The sequence below is a fragment of the Hypanus sabinus genome, chromosome 10, assembly GCF_030144855.1.
Source record: "Hypanus sabinus isolate sHypSab1 chromosome 10, sHypSab1.hap1, whole genome shotgun sequence".
In the NCBI taxonomy this organism is placed as follows: Eukaryota; Metazoa; Chordata; class Chondrichthyes; order Myliobatiformes; family Dasyatidae; genus Hypanus; species Hypanus sabinus.
Window position 1 is genome coordinate 124,024,574 of NC_082715.1, and position 24,722 is coordinate 124,049,295.

The window sequence follows — 24,722 nt, forward strand, 5'->3', positions numbered from 1 at the left end:
CATAGAGCTCTCCCCTTCGATTCCTTCTTCACCTCTCTGGCCTATCCCCTCCCCCACCCCTTGATCTTCCCTCTGATTGGTTTTTCACCTGGCACCTACCACCCTCCCCCCCACCTTCTTTATAGGGCCCCTGCCCCCTCCCTCTTCAGTCCTGACCAAGGGTCTCGGCCCGAAATGTTGACTGCTCGTTTTCACGGATGCTGCCGACCTGCTGAGTTCATCAAGTTCAAGAAGATGCTGCCTCATAGATTCAATGACTAGGTTAAATCCCACCCTTGGGTGCTCTGAGTGTGTCTGTATGTGTATGGGTGGGGTGGGAGCTTACACATTCTCCCTGTGACTGTGTGAATTTTGTCTGGGTGCTCCAAAGGAACTGTTTCTATATTGTACTGTATCTCCTTATGTCCTAAGCTTCTCTCTAAATTTTCCTTTCGTGCATTGTTAGTGCATATGGTTGCATGACGCAGTCTTTAATCTGATTTCATTTATCTTATCTCAGTCATCTTATCTCTATCATCAGAAGCAAGCAAAATAATACATCAAAAAGAAGAAAACAGGGATTGACCAGTTCTTCACTGAGGGATGGGGTGGGACCAGGAAAGGGTCACTGGGAGTATGAGGAAACAGTTGAGGAACTTGAGCTGTTTGATTTGATTAAGAGGGAGATTGATATAAATCTGTGAAGCACTGAGAGGAATTCAGTAATGTGGGTGCTCTCAGATGCCTTAACATGAACTGTAATCATTGGACAAACCTGATGAACCTCACACTAGATGTTATCAAATGTGAGAAATGATGCTTCCTACAGATGGCTATCTGAAACACAGCCCAGCCTTTCTTAGTCCACTGCACATTCCTTAACTCTTCTGGAAAGTAGCTGAATGGATACGTAAGAGATTACTGCTCTGTATTGATAGTTTATCAATAAATTCAATACCAACACAGAAAGTAATTGTAGTATTTTACCCTCATATCAAATGTTTCAATTGAAAACAAGAGAGCTGCTTTTATTTACGGATGGAAGTTAAAGCCCCAGATCTCTCCACTTCCGCACCCTTTGCAAACCCAGATTCTTTTTCCCTTTCCTACAGCCCCCTGACAACCGTCTTTGGAAACTGGAAAACCCAGAGAAAACCCACACTTACCACGGGGAGGACGTGCAGAGACCCCTGCGCCAGAACTGAACTGGAAATTCCAAACGCCCTGAGCTATAATAGTGTCGCCCTGACTGTTTTCTCCCTGGTGCTCTGTATAATTGGCTTATCTTGGTACATACACCTTCTTCATTCATTGAAACTCCTTCCGTGGGATGCTGACACTGGTATTTGGCGGCATCTCTCATTCAGACTCTTAGCTTCGTTGTACATTCTGACATGCGAGAAATGAAAGTTCCTCACACATCAGAACATACTGGTGTTGGGTTAACTCTGGAAAGCTCCAGAAACCTCTGGTGAGGTTAAGAATTTTTGTGACTTTTCTTCAGCTTCTCTAAACTCAATCAGCGTTGTACATTTCATTCCAAAACTCAGGCATTCTCACTCCTTCATCATCCTCTGTTTGGTGTGTAGTCTAGGCCCAGCCTTATGGAGATGACAATTGTGGCAATTGTCACCACTCTACTGGCTGAGCTGTCAACTCTTCTGCCTCCATTCATTTGTATCCTTAATAAGTTTCATAGGCTTTCTGCTGAAAAGCATCCTGACTTAAACTAAAGGCAAACATGTGGCATTGGAACTAGCATGATCTGAGCGTTATGTTCATTGTTGCCATGGTAGCGTACGAGGCAGTTCACGCGATGCTATTACAGCTCGGGGCATCGCAGTTCAGAGTTCAATTCTGGCACTGACTGTAAGACGTTTGTACATCCTTCCCGTGTGCATGTGGGTTTCCTCTGGGTCAGGGGTTCCCAACCTGGTGTCCACGGATCCCTTGCTTAATGATATTGGTCCATGGCATAAAAAAGGTTGAGAACCCCTGCTCCAGGTGTTCCATTTCCTCCCACATTCCAAAGACATACCAGTTATTGGTCATTATAATCAGCCTCAGGACTCACACCACCAGGTTCAGGAACAGTTATCACCTCTCAACCATACGGCTCTTGAACCAAAGGGGGTAACTTCACTCACCCCATCACTGAAACGTTCCCACAGCCTTCAGAGTCACTTACAATGACTCTTTATCTCATGCTCTTGATATTTATCGCTTATTCGTTTATCATTGTTATTATTCACTCTTTTGTGTATTTGCACAGTTTATTGTCTTTTGCACACTGGTTGAACGCCCAAGTTGGTGTGGTCTTTCATTGATTCTATTCTATTCGTGAATCTCCGAATATTTTTGGTATTACTCGTAATGAGAAGTTACACAAGTTATCACTTTATGCTGATGACTTGTTGTTATATATTTCTGATCCTGATATTCTATTCCCGCTATTCTATCCTTGTTGGTTCAATTTGGTAGTTTTTCTGGTTATAAACTAAACTTGGATAAGAGTGAATTATTCCCTTTAAATGCGCAAACTTTATTGAATGACAGGATACCATTTAAAGTTGTTACTGATAACTTTATTTATTTAGGTATAAAAATTACCAGGAAATATAAAGATTTATTCAGATTGAATTTTTTACCTATGCTTCATCAAATTCAACAACTTACTACTAGATGGTCTCCCTTATCCTTATCATTGGTTGGTCGGATTAATGCTATTAAAATGATGATTTTACCGAAATTTTTATATTTATTTCAAGCTTTACCAATTTTTATTCCTAAATCCTTGTTTTGATAACATTGATTCAAAAATTTCCTCATTTGTGTGGCAAAATAAAAACCCCAGGTTAAGTAAAAAAACAGTTACAGAAATCTAAAAAAGATGGTGGTTTAGCTTTACCTAACCTCAGATTTTACTATTGGGCGAATAATATTCAAAACTTAATATATTGGAAACTAGATTTGGATTCACCATTGTGCCCACAGTGGGTAAATTTAGAATGTAATGATGCACAAGGATATTCTTTATTCTCCATTCTTGGTTCTTCTCTCCCTGCTGATTTAGTCAAACTCAATAAACAAATATCCAACACTATTGTCAAACACACATTACGAATTTGGTTTCAATTTCGTAAGTTTTTTACTCTGAAAAACTTTGTTCTTGATAGCCCTATCTTACTTAACTTCTTTTTTAAACCTTCTTTAACAGATCAAGCCTTTAGCATATGGAAAAGAAAAGGTATAATATGTTTTTGTGATCTTTTTTCTGAAGGTAGTTTGATGTCTTTTGACCAACTTTCCAACAAATTTAAGTTACCTAAATCTTATTTTTTTAGATATTTACAAATTAGAAATTTTTTATATAAAGTTCTACCATCCTTTCCCAATTCAACTTCGATAGATTTTTCAGACATGATTTTTACCTTGAATCCTTGTCAGAAGGGATTTGTGGCTCTTATTTATAATATGATTATGAAGATACAATCAGAAGTGTCAGGCAGAATTAAACAAGAGTGGGAAAAAGAACTTCAATATAATATATCAACAGAAAAATGGGAAAAATTTTTACAAATGGTTAATTCTTCTTTTATATGTGCTAAACATGCTTTAATACAATTTAAGGTCGTACATAGAGCTCATATGTCTAAAGATAAACTTGCTCGATTCTATTCCCATATTAACCCTCAATGTGACAGATGTCATTCAGATGTGGCCTCATTGACCCACATGTTTTGGTCATGTCCCACCTTACATAACTATTGGAAGGACATATTTGCTACCATTTCCTCAGTTTGGAATATTGATTTACAACCTCATTTTATTACTGCAATTTTTGGTATACCAAATGAGGATGGTAGTCGACTTTCCCCTTCAATTAGACGAATGATCGCCTTTGTAACATTAATGGCCAGAAGGTCTATATTACAAAATTGGAAAGAAGTAAATCCTCCTACCACGTAGTGGTTCTCTCAAACTATTTCTTGTTTGAGCTTAGAAAAAATTAGAAGTACTATTTTCGATTCATCAATTAAATTTGAAGAAACTTGGGGACCGTTCATTCAACACTTTCATATGAATTAATTTGGCCTCTTCCAGACCTTTTCTCTTTTTATTCTTGTTCTGGTATGGAGTTCTGGAGTTCTTGACACTATCATGTACACATAAACTGTTATTATTGCCCATGTTAGTTTAGGTTTATTTTTTTTCAATATACATTTTTTTCTTGCATTTTTGTATTTTTTTTTCTTTTTTTTCTTTTGGTGATTATTCTTTTTCATGTATAATCAATATAGGTTTGATTGATTATTGTACGATGTTTTTTTGCTGATATTTTAATATATTGTTATCTTATTACTAATTTAACTTCAAGCCTAGTGTATTTATAACCTATTTAATATTATGTTATGTTTTTCTTTTTATATGAAATTTAATAGAAAGATTGAAAAACAAAAGAAAGAAAGATTCTATTACTCTATGATGGATTTTATTGAGTATGCCTACAAGAAAATGTATCACAGGGTTGTATATGGTGACATATGTGTACTTTGAAAATAAACTTACTTCAAACTTTGTCCTGTGTTTTGGTTAGTGTTTAAATAGCTGAGTGCAACTCACTGAACCAGAAGGGCCTGTTCAGTGCTCTATCTCAAAATCAATCAATCAGTCAATAAACACAGTGATCCTCTCCAAGTTCACCTTTCTATCATCAAGCTATAACATCCTTAAACAAGCTTCCTGCACAACATAGATGAACTCGTTGTTTCTCGATTTACCTTGTTATGGACGTCATATCTTATTTGACTATCTGCACTGCCCTCTCTCTGTAATGGTAACACTGTAGCAGTGTGCTACACGCAGCGCTAAAATTACGACACGGAGTCGGTAACTGCAGTCGAAGGAAAAAACTTTATTCGAAATCTTCAGCCTCACTTTTAAGCCTCCCTCAACCGGCCCCCCGTGGCGCAGAGGCTCCAAAGCTCTGTGCTCGCAAACCCCCGTAGGCTATCTAATTGTGAGTCGGTTCGGATGTGCCAGGAAAAGGGTCGCCACAACACTACCTTCTGCATCCTGTTAATGCTTTTCCTTTTGTATTATCTCAATAAGCTTCAGTTTGAAATGATCTGGCGGGATAGCATGCAGACGAAGCTGATGAACCTACCTCAGTACAGAAGACAATAATATACCAATTCCCAGTTATCCTTTCAAGCTTGCTGAAGCTGTTGACCTCCGCTGCGGTGACTCCTCGCAGAGTCAAAGGTGTGGCTGGTCATGCTCAATTGCCCGGTTAAAGACCCTTGGGTCTATTTCATTTCTGTGAAGTGTGGCCATTCACAAGTCAAGCTACCTTTCTCTAGTTTATATTCCTCTCTTTTCTGATTTCTAACGACTTTGCTGTAGTTTTCTTTCAAGATTGTTTAATGTCATTTCCTGCACCCAAGTGCAAGGTGCTCAAAATAAATGTTACTCTGGATCTGATGCAGCGGGCACAGAAAAACACAAAAGATAAAGAATATAATAATAATATTAATAAAAAAACACACAATAGATATAAATACACAAGATAGCTCGTGTACATAGATTGATTGCATGTACGTCAAGTGACACAAGGCTGTACATAAGGTAACAGATAGAAAATAATAAAGCAGTGGTGGAGTTAGTGGGTGCAGGTGTTGATCAGCCTTACTGCTTGGCGAAAAGTAACTGTTTTTGAGTCTGGTGGACCTGGTGTGGGTGCTACATTGCTTTCTCCCTGATGGTAGAGGGTCAAACAATCCAGAAGTAGGGTGGGTGGGATCCTTCCTGATGTTATTGGCCCCTTGCCAGCACCTTTCTATATATACGTCCTTGATCGTGGGTAAACTGGTGCCAGCAATGAGTTGGGCAGTTTTGACGGCCCATTGCGGAGCTTTCCTGTCAGCCGCGGCACAGCGACGCAGATTGTTAAAATGCTCTTTACTCTGTAGAATGACAGGAGTATGGATGTGTAAACTCCACCTCTCTCCTGGATTGCAATAGATGTCAGGTGCTGCAGTAACTGGCATCGTTTCTCTAATTGTAGCCAGTTCTGCTTTAGCTGTATCTACAGCATAGCCTGGGCTCCTCTTGTGAGCACTTCCCCCTCAAACTAAGTCTCCTGCATTTCTGGGTGAGGATAGACCTGGGAGTTATAGAGCCATTAGCCAAACATCCATGGTAGGTAAGATGCTGGAAAGAATTCTGAAGAATAAGATCCATTTGGAAAGGCAGGTGTTGATGAGGGGTAGTCAGCATGGCTTCATGTGTGGGAGATGTTCTTTTACAAATTTGATTGAGTTTTTTGATGAGGCGATGAGAACGGTGGTATGGACTTCAGTAAGGCTTTTGATGAGGTGCCACATGGCAGACTCTATGTAAAGTTAGATGAATCACATGGCACCCTAGGGTAGCTGGAAAACCAGATACAAACTTGGCTGGATGGTAGGAAAGGGAGGATCATAGTGGAAGCATGGACTTCAGGCTGGAGGCCTGTAACTGGTGGTGTGCCCCAGGGACTGCTGCAGGGCTCATTGTTATTCAACATTCCCTCTAATTTTTTTTAACTGCTACACAAAACAACCATTGCTCTGAGCAGGAAACTTTCACGTGGCCCGACAATCGCGTGGCACTTTAAATGCTTGTCTTTTGTAATATGTCAAACAGGCTCCAGATGATCTGAGCAATGTGATCAACATGCACAAAACAGCTCACCCCAATGCCTTTACCACCATTTGGCCGGAACATTCAAGGACATTTTCAACTTCTCACTGCTGTGGTTGGAAGTTCCCACCCGCTTCAAAAAGGCAACAATTATACCAATGGCCAAGTTGAGTAGTGTGAGCTGCCTTAATGACTGTCGTCCAGTAGCACTCAGATCTACGGTGATGAAACGCTTTGAGAAGTTGGTCATGGCCACCATAAACTCCTGTCTCAGCTGAGACCTGGACCCACTGCAATTTGTCTATCACCACAATAGGTCTATTGCAGATGCAATCTCAATGGCTCTCCTCACAGACTTAGATCACCTGGACAATGCACACACCTATGTCAGGATGGTGTTCGTTGACTGTGACTCAGCATTTAACACCATCATTTGAGTCAAGTCAGGTCACTTTTTATTGTCATTTCGACCATAACTGCTGGTACAGTACACAGTAAAAACGAGACAACGTTTTTCAGGACCATGCTGTTACATGAACAATACAAAAACTACACCGAACTATGTAAACCAACACAAAAACTACACTAGACTACAGACCTACCCAGGACTGCATAAAGTACACAGGACAGTGCAGGCATTACAATAAATAATAAACAAGACAATAGGCACAGCAGAGGGCAGTAGGTTGGTAATCTGATGGCTTGGGGGAAAATCTGTTACATAAATAAACAGCTGAAAGGTGGCATCCTGGATTCTGTCTGTTTCTGTACTCCCGCCGAGTATTTCGTTGCCACAGATGTAGTGCAATTTAATGTCCATTGGAGAGCAGAATGGACGGGAGAGCCGGCCGGCCGGCTGGGGCTTGCTTTCTTCCTGGCACGGACTCCTGCCCACTCGCCCCGCTTCCGCTTCCTCGCCCACCGCTTACGACGTCCCCATTTCCGCCCACCGGCATCAGGCGACTCCGAGGACTGCAGGCCCGATTCCCTCAGCAAGCCGAGGTCGCGCAATCTAACCAGCAGATTTTCATGAAGGTTTATCTTTGGGCGATCTCCGTATTGTACCAGTATCTGGCGATGGTAGATAGTCGCTCTGTTATCCATTGCCCTAAACCCTAATTGTGCCTTAAAATTAAATTAGAAAACTAAAGTAGCACCAGATCCGAAGGACCGCTGCTGCAGTGTGCCGCGCTGCCTACAGGATATTCCCACAGTCCTGATCAATTAGCTACAGAACTTACCTGCTTCTGCAATTGGATCCTTGACTTCCTAACTGGAAGACCACAATCTGTGTGCATTGGTAACAATATCTCCTCCTCGCTGACGATCAACACTGGTGCACCTCAGGGATGTGTGTTTAGCTCACTGCCCTACTCTCTCTATACCCATGATTATGTGGCAAGGGATAGCTCATCTGTAAATTTGCTGATGACACAACCATTGTAGGCAGAATCCCCGATGGAGATGAGAGGGCGTACAGGAGTGAGATATACCAGCTAGTTGAGTGGTGTCACAGCAACATCCTTGCCCTCAAATCGGTAAGACGAAAGAGCTGATTGTGGACTTCAGGAAGGATCAGATGAGGGAACACATACAGAGGGATCAGAAGTGGAGAGAGTGAGCAATTTCAAGTTTCTGGGTGTCAAGATCTTTGAGGACCAGCATACTATAAAGAAAGCAAGACAGCGGCTATATTACATTAGGAGTTGAGGAGGTTTGATTTGTCACCTAAAACACTCAAAAATTTCTTTCAATGTACCATGGACAGCAATTTGACAGGCTGCATCACCGTCTGGTGTGCAGAGAGGGGGTGGGGGCAGGGCTACTGCGCAGAACCAAAAGAAGCTACAGAAAGTTGTAAAATTAGTCAGCTCCATCTTGGGTACTAACCTTTGTAGTATTTAAAATATCTTCAAGCTGTGGTGCTGCAGAAAGGCAGCGTCCATTATTAAGGATCCCCATCACCCAAGGTGTGCCCTCTTCTCACTGTTACCTTCAGGTAGGAGGTACAGAAGCCTGAAGGCACACACTCAGTGATTCAGGAACAGCTTCTTCCACTCTGCCATCCAATTCTGAAATGGACACTGGATCCACAGACACTATCTCACAGTTTTTATATTCTGTTTTGCATTATTTTAATCTAACTATTTAATATAAATATATATACTTACTGTGATTGATTTACTTATTTTTATTTTTTTTCTATATTATTCATGTATGGCATTGCACTGTTGCTGCTAAGTTAACAAATTTCACAACACCTGCCTGTGATAATAAACTTGATTCTGATCAAACAAACACAAACCATGACTCACAGCGTAAGTAGCAATGCCAGGCAGTCAAAACAACTGACAGGCACCAAGGTAAAAGGAAAATGTTTTGGACTAGATGGCATTGGCATTCAGTGGGTTTGTGGTTTATTAACAATGAGCTACTGACTTCCATTCTGTGTTTATTGTTACAATTTGTAACAGTGTTGCAACTTGAAACATTGACAATGCAAATATGTTGAAACTCTAAATTGTTTCGATGTTAAGATTGTGGTAAGAGTAAAGGTACATTTATAATATGGAAAATGTATACATTATAGTAATTAACAGAATTGATTGTAGGATATTTCATAATTAAATTAACATAGATTTCAGACCATGTGCAGGAACATTCCCATTTCCGCACAGCCTTGCACCCATGCAGCATTGAGGGAACAGTCTATGTTATCTATATTAACATCTGAGGAATTGTTAATAAGTTTGCCGACAACACTAAACTGGTGGCCTCATAGAGGGTGAAGAGGAGAATCAAGAATTGCAGTGGAATCTTGATTGGCATGGGAGGCGAGCTGAGGAATGAATTTAATTCAGATATAGTAAATGTGAAATGTTTTCTAGGGACATATCATGATAGTCCTTTACACTGAATGGGGCACTAGGTAATGTTGTAGAACATAGGTACCTTGGAGTACAACATGTTCCCCTAAGTAAAGTCACAGGAAGAGAGGGTGGTGAAGAAGGCTTTTGGCATACTGTCCTTCATCAATCAGGAGATTGAATATAGAACACAGCAGATTTTGGATATGCTAGAAATCCAGGGTTAAGCACACAAAATGTTAGAGGAACTCAGCAGGTTAAGTAGCATCTATGGAGGGGAATAAAGAGTCAACATTTTGGGCCAAGCCATGACAGGTTGATTATCAAATCAATCAAGTTTAATTATCATTCAGGCCATACAAAGATACAACTCTAATGAGAGTAATGACACAATTGTGATGGGGACTTCAATATGCAAGGAGATTGGGGAAATCAGGTTGGTGTTGGATCGCAGGAGAGGGAATCTGTTGAATGCCTACAAGATGGCTTTTTAGAGCAGCTTGTGCTTGAGCCTACTAGGGGAAAGGTTATCTTAGTTTGGGTGTTGTGTGATAACCCAGATCTTATTAGGGAGCTTAACGTAAAGGAACCCTTAGGAGGCAGTGATCATAATATGATTGAATTCATACAGTAATTTGAGAGGAAGAAGCTTAAGTCACATGAATCAGTAACACAATGGAATTACAGAGGCATGAGAGAGGAGCTTGTCCAGGTGGATTGAAGGAGGATACTGGCGGGGATGACAGCAGAGCAGAGATGGCTGAAGTTTGTGGGAATAGTTCACAAGGCATAGGATAGATATGTTCCACAGAGGAAAACATTCTCAAAAGGCAGCAGAGGCAACCATGGCAGACAAAGGAAGTTAAGGACTGCACAAGAGCCAAGGAAAAGGATATAAGGTAACAAAAGTGAGTGGCATGTTGGACGATTGGAAAGCTTTTAAAATCCATAAAAGGCAACTGAAAAAGCTATAAGGGAAAAGATGAAATATGAGGGTAAACTAGCCAATAATATAAAGCAGGATACTAAAAAAAATTTCAGTTATATAAAGAGTAAAAGGGAGGTGAGAGTTGATATTGGACCACTGGAAAATGATGCTGGTAAGTTAGTAATGAAGGACAAAGAAATGGCAGATGAATTTAATGGGTATTTTTGCCTCCACTGTGGAAGACACTAACAGTGTGCTAGAGGTCTGTGAGTGTCAGGGAGCAGGAGTGAGTGCCATTGCTATAACAAAGGAAAAAGTGCAAGGTAAACTCAAAGGTCTTAAGGTGGATAAGTCACCTGGACCAGATGGACTACATCCCAGAGTCCTGAGAGAGGCTGCTAAAGAGATAATGGATGCACTGGTCATGATTCTTTCAAGAATCACTTGATTCTGGCATGGTCCCAGAGGACTGGAAGATTGTAAATGTCACTCCACTCTTTAAGAAGGGAGGAAGGCAAAAGAAAGGAAGCAATAGGCCAGTTAGCCTAACCTCAGTGGTTGGGAAAGTGTTAGAGTCTATTATTAAAGTTGAGGTTTCAGGGTACTTTGAGACATGATAAAATTAGTCGAAATCAGCATGGTTTCTGCCAGATAAATCTGTTAGAGTTCTTTGAGGAAGTAACAAGCAGGGTGGACAAAGGAGAGGCAGTGAATGACATTTACTTGGATTTTCAGAAGGCATTTGATAAGATGCCACAAATGAGGCCGCTTAACAAGATAAAATCCTATGGCGTCACAGGAAAGATACTGGCATGGATAGAGGAATGACAGACAGGCTGGAGCAACACACACAACATGCTGAAGGAACTCAGCAGGCCAGGCAGCACCTATGGAAAAAAGCACAGTCAGCATTTCCAATATCTGCAGAATTTCTCTTGTTTGCTGACAGGCAGGAGGCAGCAAGTGGGAATAAAGGGGGCCTTTACTGGTTGTCTGTCAGTAACTAGAGGTGTTTCTCAGGGGTCACTATTGGGACTGTTACTTTTCACATTGTCAATGATTTGGCTAATGGAATTGATGGTTTTGTGGCAAAGTTTGTGAATGATACAAAGGTAGGTTGAGGGGTAGGTAGTGCTGAGGAAGCAATGTGATTGCAGCAGGACTTAGAAAAATTGAAAGGATGGACAAAAAATGGCAGATGGAATACAGTGTTGGAAAATGTATGACAATGCATTTTGGTAAAAGGAACAGCAGTGTGGACTATTATCTAAGAGGGGAGAAGGTTCAAATAACAGGGTAGCAGAGGGACTTTGCAAGACTCTCTGAAGGTTAATTTACAGGATGAGTCTGTGGTAAAGAAGGCAAATGCAATGTTGGCATTTATTTCAAAGGGAATAGAGTATAAAAGCAAGGAGATAATGCTAAGGCTTTATAAGACACCAGTCAGACCACACTTGGAGTATTGTCAACAGTTTTGGGCCCATATCTCAGAAAGGTTGTGTTCTTTTTGAAGTGAGTCCAGAGGAGCTTCATGAGGATGATTCCGAGAATGAAGGGGTTAACATATGAGTTGCTTTGGGAGTTTGTCAGCTTTGGGCCCATACTCACTGGAATTTAGGAGAATGCGGGGGGATCTCATTGAAACCTGCCGAATGTTGAAAGGGCTAGACAAGGTGGATGATGAAGAGGATGTTTCCTATGGTGGGGGTATCCAAAACTAGAGGGCACGGCCTCAAAATTGAGGGGTGATCTTTTTGAACAGAAGTAAGGAGAAATTTTTCTAGCCAGAGAGTGGTGAATCTGCGGAATGCTCTGCCACAGGCTGTGATGGAGGTCAAGTCTGATGGCATATTTAAGGCAGAAGTTGATAGTTTCCTGATCGGTCAGGGCATCAAAGGATATGGTGAGAAGGCAGGTGTTTGGGGTTGAGAGGGATCAGGGATCAGCCATGATGCAATGGCGGAGCAGACTCGATAGGCTGAATGGCCTAATTCTGCTCCTATGTTTTATGGTCTTATGTTATTCTGGTACAAACTCCTTTCAGGCAGCGGTGAGAATTGAACCTGGGTTGTGTATACCATAGAGCGTTATGCTATAACCACTATACTACAATACCACCCTAGTGAAAATATGAAAATATGGGGAGAATTCTTAAAAATGGGATTAGTGTCCGTGGGTGGGCTGATGGTCAGCACAGACCCAGTTGGCTAAAAGGTCTGTTTCTGTCCTCGGTATCTCTGTGCTTACACTATTCTACAAAATAATGCTTCATAAGCATATTCTCTCACCTTCCCCTCCTGCACTGCACTGCATAGAAACACAAGGTCACTTCACGTGAGGGAAGAACCTCTAAAGGTAAACTGTAGCCAAATTTTATATTTGCATTTTTCAATGCCAGACTCTGCGACAGATAGCGATCATTGGATAAGATAAACTGATTAAATGAATCATTAGCAGATGTTGTTCAGTTTGCATTCTGATGTTTTGATTAACACAATGTTCGGTTATGAGCATCTCCAGTGACAAGATCGTTTCTCAGTGGTTCACTATAGATTATACAGTAGTCCACAGCCAGCACCTCAAAATTACCCCAGCTACTTCTCATCTCTGCTCACCTAGATCCAGTGGGACCTTCACTAGGGATAGACAGATCATGATGCAGAGTCTTGCTCTGTAACATCAACCATCCATTTTACTCCATAAGTGATGCCGAAGCTGCTAATTTCCTCCAAATGTTTGTTTTTTCAGTTGCTGATAAATTTTGTTTTTGCTCCAGGTTGCAGCATCTGCAGCCTCTCTACTCTCCATTCATGTTGCACCATGTTGCTGAGGAGTTCCCTCTTTTTCCTTAAAAATCTATCCGAACCAGGATTCAGCCACTTCCACCACGGGCTCTAGCCTGCCCAGCATCAAAAGGTGGCAACCATCATTCAGGTCCTGATGAAGGGTCTCGGCCTGAAATGTTGACTGTTTACTCTTTTCCACAGATGCTGCCTGGCCTGCTGAGTTCCACCAGCATCTTGGGCGTGTCACTTTGATTTCCAGCATCTGCAGATTTTCTCGTGTTTCTGATCCATCATTTAAGGACCTCCATCACCCAGGACATGCTCTCTCCTCATTGCTACCATCAGGGAGGAGGTCTAGGATCCTGAGGACACACACTCAACATTTTAGGAGCAGCCTCTTCCCCACTGCCATCAGATTGCTGAATCAATAAGGAACCCACGTAAACTACCTCACCATTTTTTTCCTTTTTTTAATTCTCTTTTTGCACTACTTATTTAATTCAATTTTTAGTATCTGTTTCTTCTTGTAATTAATATTTTTATTATGTAGTGCACCATACTGCTGCCACAAAGCTACATATTTCATGACATATACCAGTGATATTAAATCTGATTCTGGAGCACTGATGGGAGAGACGAGTACCTGCGGCTACTAACTCTTTGCATCTCAGTGAACGGCATACACTCATTGTGAAAGATTGTAATTACTGAACCCACGGTTCCGTGAGGTAGAGAATGGACTTGCTGCTGATCTGGCTGTGACATCACTGGGGAGGGGTCAACTATTACCCTGCTGGAAAAGATATTTGAGTTGTTTCGTATATGACTTTAATTGAAATAATTTTTAATTTAAAAGTGATTAGAAATACATTTTATTTCTTTCCCATTTAAAAACTGCTCAAAATCCTGTCATGGTGGGCAAACTGTCAGACGCCATCAGGGCGTTCAGTGGGCGTGTTCTGAGGATAAGTCACTCTGGGTTTGGTTGCAGCTCAGAGGCTGTTCCATGTTGTCGGAGAGTCAACTTCCTCACTGTCGACTCTCTGGACAAGCTCAGGTTTAATGGGAAAGGGCTGTATTGTGTAGAGTCAGAGAGAAATACAGCATAGGTACAGGCCCTTCAGCCCAATGAGTCATTGTTGATCACGGTGCCCATCTAACTAGTCTCAATGTCCTGCATTCAGCCCAAATCTCCCCAAACCCCTCCCCCCCATGTACCCATCCAACTGCTTCTTAAATGATAATATTGTACCTACCTCAGTCATTTCCTCTGGCAGCTCATTTCATATATTCACCACCCTCTATGTGAAAAAGTTGCCCTCTACTCCCTTTCAAATCTTTCCCCTAATCTCATATCCCCTAGTTTTGTTCTTCCCTACCATATTAGTTATGTTTTAAGCCACCAAATACTCCTATAAGTTTACCTCCCATTCTTTCCTCATCACAAGGAGTAATGACTTAGCCCGGCCAACCTCTCCCTGTTACTTGGCAACTTCCTCATAAATCTTCTCTGCACTCTTTCCAGTTTAACCACAGCTTTTCTATAACGGGGCGACCAAAACTGTACACAGTACTCCACATGCAGCCTCACCAACAACTTACGCAACTGTAGCATTATTTGGTAATGGGAAATTGTTTCTTTTTTATTGTCACATGCATGAAGACACAGTGATAAACCAATCAATAGCAGAATGCAGAGTATAGTGTGGCAGTTACAATGCAAGCAGACAATAGGTGCAAGCCTATGTTGAGGGAGGTTCAGAGTCATTGCTATCATAGGCATCCGTTAGTCTCATGAATCCACGGATTTGCACCTTGGAAGGTTTCCAGGGTGTAGGCCTGGGCAGGGTTGTATGGGAGACCGGTAGTTGCCCAAGCTGCAGGCCTTCCCCTCTCCACGCCACTGATGTTGTCCAAGGGAAGGGCACTAGAACCCATGCAGCTTGGCACCGGTGTCGTCGCAAAGCAGTGTGTGGTTAAGTGAACACAAAGTGCACTACAGATGCTGTGGTCAAATCAAGACGTACAAACAAGCTGGATGAACTCAGCAGGTCGGGCAGCATCCGTTGAAAGGAGCAGTCAACGTTTCAGGTCGAGATCCTTCATCAGGACTGCTTCTTTCAACGGATGCTGCCCGACCTGCTGTGTTCATCCAGCTTTTTTGTACGTGTGGTTAAGTGCCTTGCTCAAGGACACAACACGCTGCCTCAGCTGAGGCTCGAACCAGTGACCTTCAGATCACTAGACCGATGCCTTATCCACTAGGCCACACACCAACACTATCATAGTACGTAACCATTCAAGCGTCTCATAACAGTGCTGTCTTTGAGCTTGGTGGTACATACTCTCAAGCACTTGTATCATCTGTCCTTTTGGAGTTGTAGATACAGAGCAGAGTGGAGGGATACGGACTATGTGCAAGCAGATAGGATTAGTTTAATTTGACATCATGATTGGCAAGGACACTAAGGGCCCAATGACCTGTTCGTGAGCCATACAGTTCAATGCACCTTTTGCCCTTGTTTGAAAATGAACACACATAACCCCTAAACTGAAAATAAAGGCAGTTTGGCATGCTCATTAAAATGGATGGCCATTAAAATGGTCCTTCAACAAAATTATCAATAGCTACACTCCTCTAGTTTTGACTGGAACATTGATCTCTGTGTTTATCCCTGGATCCATGCCAACCCCCGAAGGTCAGGGCTGGCACAACCCTGCAGCATTGGATGTTCCCATTTGTTAACAACATTCAACAATGAAAACGTATTGGAAAATTATTGGTTAGTTACTCTGCCAAATTGTAATGAATTCATCCAGCCATGTCTAATATTGCTAAATAACTGATACTAATGCAGAAAGTGCGCCAGCTGTGGTTCTTTCTTTTATCATTGGCTTATTGTACTTTTTTCATCTTATTGTATTTGTTGATTTGGTTCCTTGAAGTTGTTATAGCCAGGAGTGATAATGGGGATAAGCTCCCACTACCTATTAAATCCTCCCAATGGTGTGTGTCTCAAATAGCCCTCATCCATTCCATGTCCTTCCATTTTCTGTACAGTTGTTTAGGTTTTTAATTTGAAATAGAGCCCTGCCGACTTTTATTCTGATTGTGCCGCCGACCTTAAATCTGATATTGCAGCTGCCTTTAAATTTGAAATTCAGTTGGATCACGAGAAGGTGGCCATTTTGTTTTGGTGGTGCCTTTCAGTCAGATTAAAGCGCAGTTACAAATACCTGTGTTGTCCTTCCTTTGTTTGCACCATTGTAAATCATCTGTAAGTGTAGGCTTAGTTCATAAAGGGGAATGATATCTGAGCAATATATTAAGTTAATACAAGTTAAAAATTGACTCCCAATTATTGGTATAGTGTTTGATCAGCCTTGTTATTTTAATGAATGCTTACATGGTACTAATTTTCTCACATAGTTTAAAACTTTGTTTACTTGTGTTACATATAATTTTGGATGTTTTACATGCAATCTAGCTTCATATATTCCTAATTACTTATAATCATCATAAGTTTGTTGCATTAAGTACATGTTTTTTTTTGGTTCGCTCTCAGTTTTACTCTTCAACTGAACGTGCGTGTGCTGCCCAAATAAAGCTTGGACGTTGGTACCTGACTCCCACGTTCAGCTGAACTCCCACGTGAGTCTGATTTACTGCTGAATTGTGTACTTCCCACTTCACACACAAGGAGAGCAGTACAACGCTCACGTGCCCATCCAAGAGCCTTTTAAATGCCTCCATCAGTATTTGCCTCCACTATCATCCAGATACCCACTGTGTTTAAGAAAACTTGCCCTGAACATCTCCTTTGGATTTACCCCCTCTCACCTCAAATGCGTTCCCTCTCATATTTGCCATTCGGACCCTTAGAAAATTATACTGGCTGTCTCTTTTCTCCCTGCTGTTTATAATCTTGTAAATTTCTATGCTCGAAAGAATATGACACAATCACTTCTTACAGCCTATGCCCCCTAATCCAGGCAGCATTCTGGTAAACCTCCTCTGCACCCTCTCCAAAGTCTCGACAGCCTTCCTTTAATGCGGCAGCCAGAATTGAATACAGTACTCCAGATGTGGCCTAACCAGGTTTTATAAAGCTGCAACATAACTTCCCATTTCTTGATCTCAATTCCTCAACTGATAAAGATATAACATGTAAGACCTGTGGTGAACTACGTGTGCCTGTCTGGACACGCCCCCTGCTAACTGCTCCTGTGGCTCCTCCCACAGACCCCTGTGTAAAGGCGATCGAGGCCTGGGGCCGGCCTCTCAGTCTCCAGGATGTAGTATGGTGTCCACTTACTGCTGGTTCCTTCTTCCAGTCAATAAAAGCCGATATCTCGCCTTTACGTCTCAGAGTGAGTTATTGACGGTGCATCAAGACCCCTGTACAATTTTGATGAGCTTCACTAGGGTTACCTCCCATACCCCTAAACCAGGGGTTCCCAGCCTTTTTTATGCCATTAGGCACGGGCTTCCTGGACCCTAGGTGGGGAATTCCAATTCTAAACTAAAGTAAGTACAGGCACAGTTGGCCTATTGTCTCCTCAAAGTTGTTTGTTGTTGTTGTTCGTCCTTCGGAGTCGAAGACGACCACGACTTCTGTCAGGTGGAGGGTTTGTGACAGTGAGTCCGGAGGTGACTGGTGAGGCCAATCCGGGCCCTGAAAGCTCACCCACATGTGGGACACATGAGGGTAGGTGCTGCAGTGGAAGTGGAGGTAGCTCGAGCCTTGCGCGCGGCGCGTTTCCTCTGAGCCTCTGCGGTGTGTCTGATTCCTGCTGCATACGCCCCTTTAGAGGTCCTGCTCCACCGGTTGGGTGGTCCAGAGCAAGTGATTCCCAGCTACTGGGATTGATGTTGAGGTCTTGGAGGGACACTTTGAGGCATTCTTTGAAACGTTTCTTCTGCCCTCCAACTGAGCACTTGCCCTGGCTCAGCTCTCCACACAGCAGCTGTTTTGGTGGTCGACTGTCAGACATCCTGACGACATGGCCAGCCCATCTGGCTTGGGCTTTCTGTAGGAGGGTGTAGACGCTGTGGGTGCCAGCCCACTCCAGGACCTCCGTGTCTGGGACTTTGTCCTGCCATCGTACGTGGAGAAGTCTGCGGAGGCAGCTCAATTGGAAGTGGTTGAGCTGTTCAGCGTGTCTGCTGTAGACAGTCCAGGTCTCGCTGGCATAGAGGAGAGTGGTGAGAACCATTGCTCGGTAGACCTTCAGCTTGGTGGTAAGACTGAGTCCTCTCCGCTCCCATACATTTTCACGGAGTCTCCCAAAGGCGGCACTGGCTTTAGCAATTCTGTTGCTGATCTCTGCATCTATGTTCACCGCTCGTGATAGAGTACTGCTCAGATAAGTAAAGCTGTCGACTGCCAGTAGCTTCTGCCCCTTTACTGTGATGTGTGGTTCCTGGAAGGGCTTGCCGGGTGCGGGCTGGTACATAACTTCGGTCTTTTTGGTGCTGATTATCAGTCCAAAGTTGTCACAGGCTTGTGAGAGGCGGTCCATTTCTCACTGCATCTTCTGCTCTGTGCTGGCATTGAGGGTTCAATCATCAGTGAATAAGAGGTCTCTGACGACGGTCTCCTTTACCTTTGTAACAGCCTGTAGACGCCAGAGGTTGAATAGCCCACCACCAGTCCTGTATCTGACATGTATACCATCCTGACAATCACGGAAGGCATCATTCAGCATAACAGAGAAGACCATGCTAAAGAGTGTAGGGGCGAGAACGCATCCTTGCTTCACACCGTTCGTCACTGGGAGGGCTTCTGACTCGTCACCATCATCCAAAACTTTCACCATCATGCCATCGTGGAACTGCCGAACAATCGTGATGAACCTGCTAGGGCAGCCAAACTTCTCCATTATCCTCCATAAGCCATCTCTGCTGACCGTATCAAATGCCTTGGTCAGATCGACGAAGGTCATAAAGAGGTCGCTGTGCTACTCTTGACATTTTTCCTGGAGTTGGCGTGCAGCAAATATCATGTCGACAGTTCCACGCTCTGCACGGAAGCCACACTGGCTTTCTGGGAAGAGACCTTGCTCAAGGTGTTGGAGAAGGCGATTAAGCAGGATGCGAGCCAAGATCTTCCCAGCTATGGACAGGAGGGAGATGCCTCGGTGATTGTCACAAGACTGGCGGTTGCCTTTCCTCTTGTAGATGTGGACTATACTGGCATCTTTCAACTGTTGCGGGACCTTTCCATCGTTCCACTTAGACTGGAAGAGCACAGTCAGCTTCTGCATCATGAATGGGCCTCCTGCTTTGTAGACTTCAGCAGGGATTGCATCTGATCCTGGTGCTTTGCCACAAGAAAGTTGCCCGATGGCCTTACTGACTTCTTCTTCTGTGGGGAGGTTGTCAAGGTCCAGATTGATCTCCACCTGAGGTAGGCGAGCAATGGCCTCATCATTGATTTCAGCAGGGCGGTTGAGGACCTGGTTGAAGTGTTCAGCCCATCTCTCCAAAATCTGCTTTTTCTCTGTCAGCAGCCGAGTCCCATCTGCACTGAGGAGGGAGGAGGAGTCAGAGGACTGAGGTCCATACATAGCCTTCAAAGCATCGTAGAAACGCTTGGTGTCGAGATTTTCATCTTCTTTGTTGTTCGACCGCTGAGTGGGATCCCCGCCAGCCGCGGTGTGCTGGCCAGGGTAAGATGAAGCAGGCTATGTTTGAGGCACCTCTTCTAGCCCCTTCCTTCATGGAGGTGAGCAGAGCGATTCCGAAAGAGGACTGGTCAGACACCCAGGGGGCTGCCGAGCTCCACTGCTGCTTCATTCCAGTGGAGAACGACCCAATGCCCTGGGCCGCCTGTGTGCAGGTTTGTGACTACAGCTTCCAGTGTATCCACACCTGCTGCTTCGCCACTCGCACATCGCCACAGGACTTGAAGTTTTTTAGCGGAATGGGTTTGGAGTCGTGACTTGCGCTTGACTTGAGTTAAAGTGAGGGAGAGTTGCGCAAATCGTCAGCCTCACTCTCTTGTCCCGACCTATCTGTATCCAGTTGCAAGATGGAGTCGGGATGGCTGGAGATAAGTCGGGATGCAGTGGATGGCCAGCAGTGTCCTACGTGTCTCACCGTGCCCTGAATGCGCTCCACAACACTTTGCTGGGTCCGCCTTTCTACTCGTTGGACCGCCAAGTGGTGGTCTCCTCCGCGTAGTCCGCCGAATTCAGTCTTCGCATGCGTAGGTAGACAAGCCCTAACTGACCGAGGGTTTGAGGCCCATCGGCTACCCTCACCAGGTTCTGCCGGCCAGTCGAAGCCATTGCCCGGGGTGTGGCCGCTGTTGCATGCAAACAGCTACGAGGAACCACTGGTGAGAGCTGCGTGTCAGGTGAGGACCAATGTGGACGAACTACTCAGAAGAGTACGACGTGTTCCCCGTCAGAGGTACTACCTCTCCCTGACACCCCATACACCCCAAAGTACAAACTCACCGTCACACAAATTAATTCCAGGAAAATGGAAATAAAACAAAGAATGAACTGCAGATGTTGGAAATCTAAAATTTTAAAAAAGCAGAAATGATTGGACACTGTCAACAAGTCAGGAAAGAGAAACAAAGTTAATGTTTCAGGTTGCAGACTCTTCAGCCTCCTTCCTTTCAGTTTCTTTGTCTCCTTTCCACTTCTAATGAAGAGCCTTAGACCGAAATGTTGACTCTATCTCTCTACTTCTCTCCCTACATATGTGATCTGACCTGCTGAGTATTTCTAGCAGTTTCTTATTTTATTTTTGGAAACTCAGGGAAACTTTAAGTTAAAAAAAGTTGTCTATAAGATCGTAAGTGTTCTTTCCTTGTGCGCTTTAATGTGACTCTTTTCACCATATTGTGTGTGCTTTTAAAGATTTTGATAGTCTCGTCAGACTCTGAGGCTGGAAAATGATCTTGAGTTCTGTCAGATCACACCGACATGAACTTTAGATATGCAGCCACCGTGAGCCATTTCTCTCCTGGAAACCTCCCAGCCCACATTGTCCCTTAATCAATACCACAAAGAAGTCAGATTAGCTGGTGATTCACCTTGGTGTTCTGGTGCCAATGGAGGCAGCACTTGTTATTATTAAAACACTCACCACATTTACAGTGCACAGTGGTTTATTGTACGTGAAGGGAATTGGTCCAATTTTAACCTATCTGGTTAGATAATATTTTTCACTTTGTTTCCTTTTCTCTTTTAACAAAGAGCAAAAAAAAACAACTTGTGGTCCATGCAATATTCATTTCTTCATGATCTTGCGATGCACGGGTAGAAGTAAATATTTATTTAAAGCCTCACACACAAAATGCTGGAGGAATTTAGCAGATTAGGCAGCACCTGTGTAAATAAATATAATCAATGTTTCGGCCCAAGACCTTCATCAAGACTGAGAAGGAAGGAAGAAGATACCAAAATAAAAATAAAAAGGTTGGGTGAGGGGAAAGAAAGCTAGGAGGTGATTGGTGAAGCCGGATGGGTGGGAAAGGTCGGAGGTTGGAGTAGACAGAACCTGATAAGGAGAGGAGAGTAGACTATAGGAGCAAGGGAAGGAGGAGGGGACCCAAGGGAAGTGATAGGCAGGTAAAAGGAGGTAAAAGGTCAGCGTGGGGAATAAAGGGAGGGGTAATTTGTTTATTGGAAGGAGAAATCAATATTCATGCCATCAAGTATTCTGAAGCATCTTTATAAAGATGTTTGTCACCCTTAGTTCAAAACAAGTTGTATATTGAAAGCAGAGTTACAAGAAAATGAGTTAGTAAAGCTACAGAACCTAATAAGTGAGACATAATCAATTGTTTCACTGGAATCTTAGAGTCAAGGAATTGAAGTGAAACACCAATGAAAGCAAGTTTGACAAACTTACTGGAGTTCTTTGGGGATATAACGAGTGCAGTGGATAGAGGGGAACAGATGGATGTTATATACTTGGATTTCCAGAAGGCATTTGATATGGTGCCACATAAAAGACTTATCCATAAGATAAGGATGCATAGAGTTGGGGGTGATGTGCTAGCATGGATAGAGAATTGGTTAACTAATAGAAAGCAGAGAGTTGGGATACAGGGGTGTTTCTCTGGTTGGCAATCAGTGGTGAGTGGTGGGCCGCAGGGGTCAGTGCTGGTTCTGCAACTGTTCACGATATACATTGATGATCTGGAGGAGGTGACAGAGCGTAGTGTATCTAAGTTTGCTGATGATACTAAACTGAGTGGAAAAGCAAATTGTGCAGAAGATACGGAGAGTCTGCAAAGAAGTATAGATAGGTTAAGTGAGTAGGCAAGGGTCTGGCAGATGGAGTACAATGTTGGTAAATGTGAGGTCATCCTCTTTGGAAGGAAAAATGGAAGAGCAGATTACTATTTAAATGGTAAAAAACTACAGCATGCTGCTGTGCAGAGAGACTTGGGAGTGCTTGTGCACGAATCTCAAAAGATTGGTTTATAGATGCAGCAGGCTATTAAGAAAGCAAATGGGATGTTGGCCTTCATTGCTAGAGGGATTGAATTTAAGAACAAGGAGGTCACGCTGCAACTGTACAGAGTACTGGTGAGGCTGCACCTGGAGTCCTGCGTGCAGTTCTGATCTCCTTACTTGATGGCATGAACATTGACTTCTCTAACTTGTTAATGCCCCTCCTCCTCTTCTTACCCCATCCCTGATTTATTTATTCCCCCCTTTTTTTCTCTCTCTCTGCCCATCACTCTGCCTGTTCTCCATCTCCCTCTGGTGCTCCCCTCCCCCTTTCTTTCTCCCTAGGCCTCCCGTCCCATGATCCTTTCACTTCTCCACTTCTGTATCCCTTTTGCCAATCAACTTTCCAGCTCTTGGCTTCACCTCACCCCCTCCAGTCTTCTCCTATCATTTCGCATTTCCCCCTCCCCCCAGTACTTTCAAATCTCTTACTATCTTTTATTTCAGTTAGTCCTGACAAAGGGTCTCAGCCCAAAACATCAACAGTATATATTCCTATAGATGCTGCCTGACCTGCTGTGTTCCACCAGCATTTTGTGTGTTGCTTGAATTTCCAGCATCTGCAGATTTCCTTGTCTTTGGGGAAGGATATACTGGCTTTGGAGGCAGTGCAGAGGAGGTTCACCAGGTTGATTCCAGAGATGAAAGGGTTAGAGTATGAGGAGAGATTGAGTTGCCTGGGACTGTATTCACTGAAATTCAGAAGAATGAGAGGAGATCTTATAGAAACATATAAAATTATGAAAGGGATAGATAAAATAGAGGCAGAAAGACTGTTTCCACTGGTAGGTGAGACTAGAACTAGAGGACATACAGTAGTCTCAAGATTCGTGGGAGTAGATTTTGGATGGAGATGAGGAGGCACTGCTTTTCCCAGAGAGTGGTAAATCTGTGGAATCCTCTGCCCAGGGAAGCAGTGGAGGCTTCCTCAGTAAATATATTTAAGACAAGGTTGGATGGATTTTTGCAGAGTAGGGGAATTAAGGGTTATGCGGGGAAGGCAGGTTGGTGGAGATGAGTCCATGGCCAGATCAGCCATGGCCTGCTCCTGCTCCTACTTCTTATGTTCTTAAGGTAGAAGACTGATCGATAATTCAGGTTGAAACCCTGTCTCAGGACTGAGAATGCCAATGGAAGATAGCTAGTATATAAAGTTCAAAGTAAATTTATTAACTAAGTGCATACTGTATTTATCACCATGCACTAAGATTCATTTTTGCAGGCATTCACAGTAGAACAAAAAGTATTAATGAACCAAATGAACAATAGAATAAATGAAAAACTACATATAAGACAAACAAAGGACGTACAAATGAAGATAAATGTATAACTAAATAAATAAATATTCAGATAGATAAATCAATAAACTGCTTGAATAATACATTAAAAAAACAAATAAATAATACTGAGAACACGAGTTGCTGAGCCCTTTAAAGTGAGTCCATAGGTTCAGGAGCCTGGTGGTTGAACAATAATAACTATTTCTAAACCTGTCATCACAATGGGAGGTTTGCTCTCATTGCCGTTTGCGTGATTTGTTGTTTTTTTCACACAGGGAAGATTGCTCTATTTATTGTACCTCCTACTCGATCGCAGCATGATCTAAATAATGGATGCTCCTTTCTTCTGGCAGTGCTCCTTGTAGATGTGCTCAGTGCTGGGGAAGTGATGGGTGGGGTTTGCTTTTCAATAGTGCTCTTGTGTATACCCCCCCCCCCCCCCCCGTCCTCTTACTCTCTGCCTAGGGCCTAGGCAAATAAAGACAGCATTCCATATCCACTTTAAACCACTTTCCCATTTACCTGGTTACTTTTGGGGATTTGTAGATAAACACTGAAAAATCTCTCTGTCCCTCCAAATCACTCAATATTCTGCTTTTTTTTGGGATAATTCTTTGCCTTATTGCATTATCACACAATCCTCTAAATATAATTGCATTTGCCACTTCTGTGCCCAACTGTCAAAGTCGAAAGCAAGTTTACTCCAAATGCATCAGTA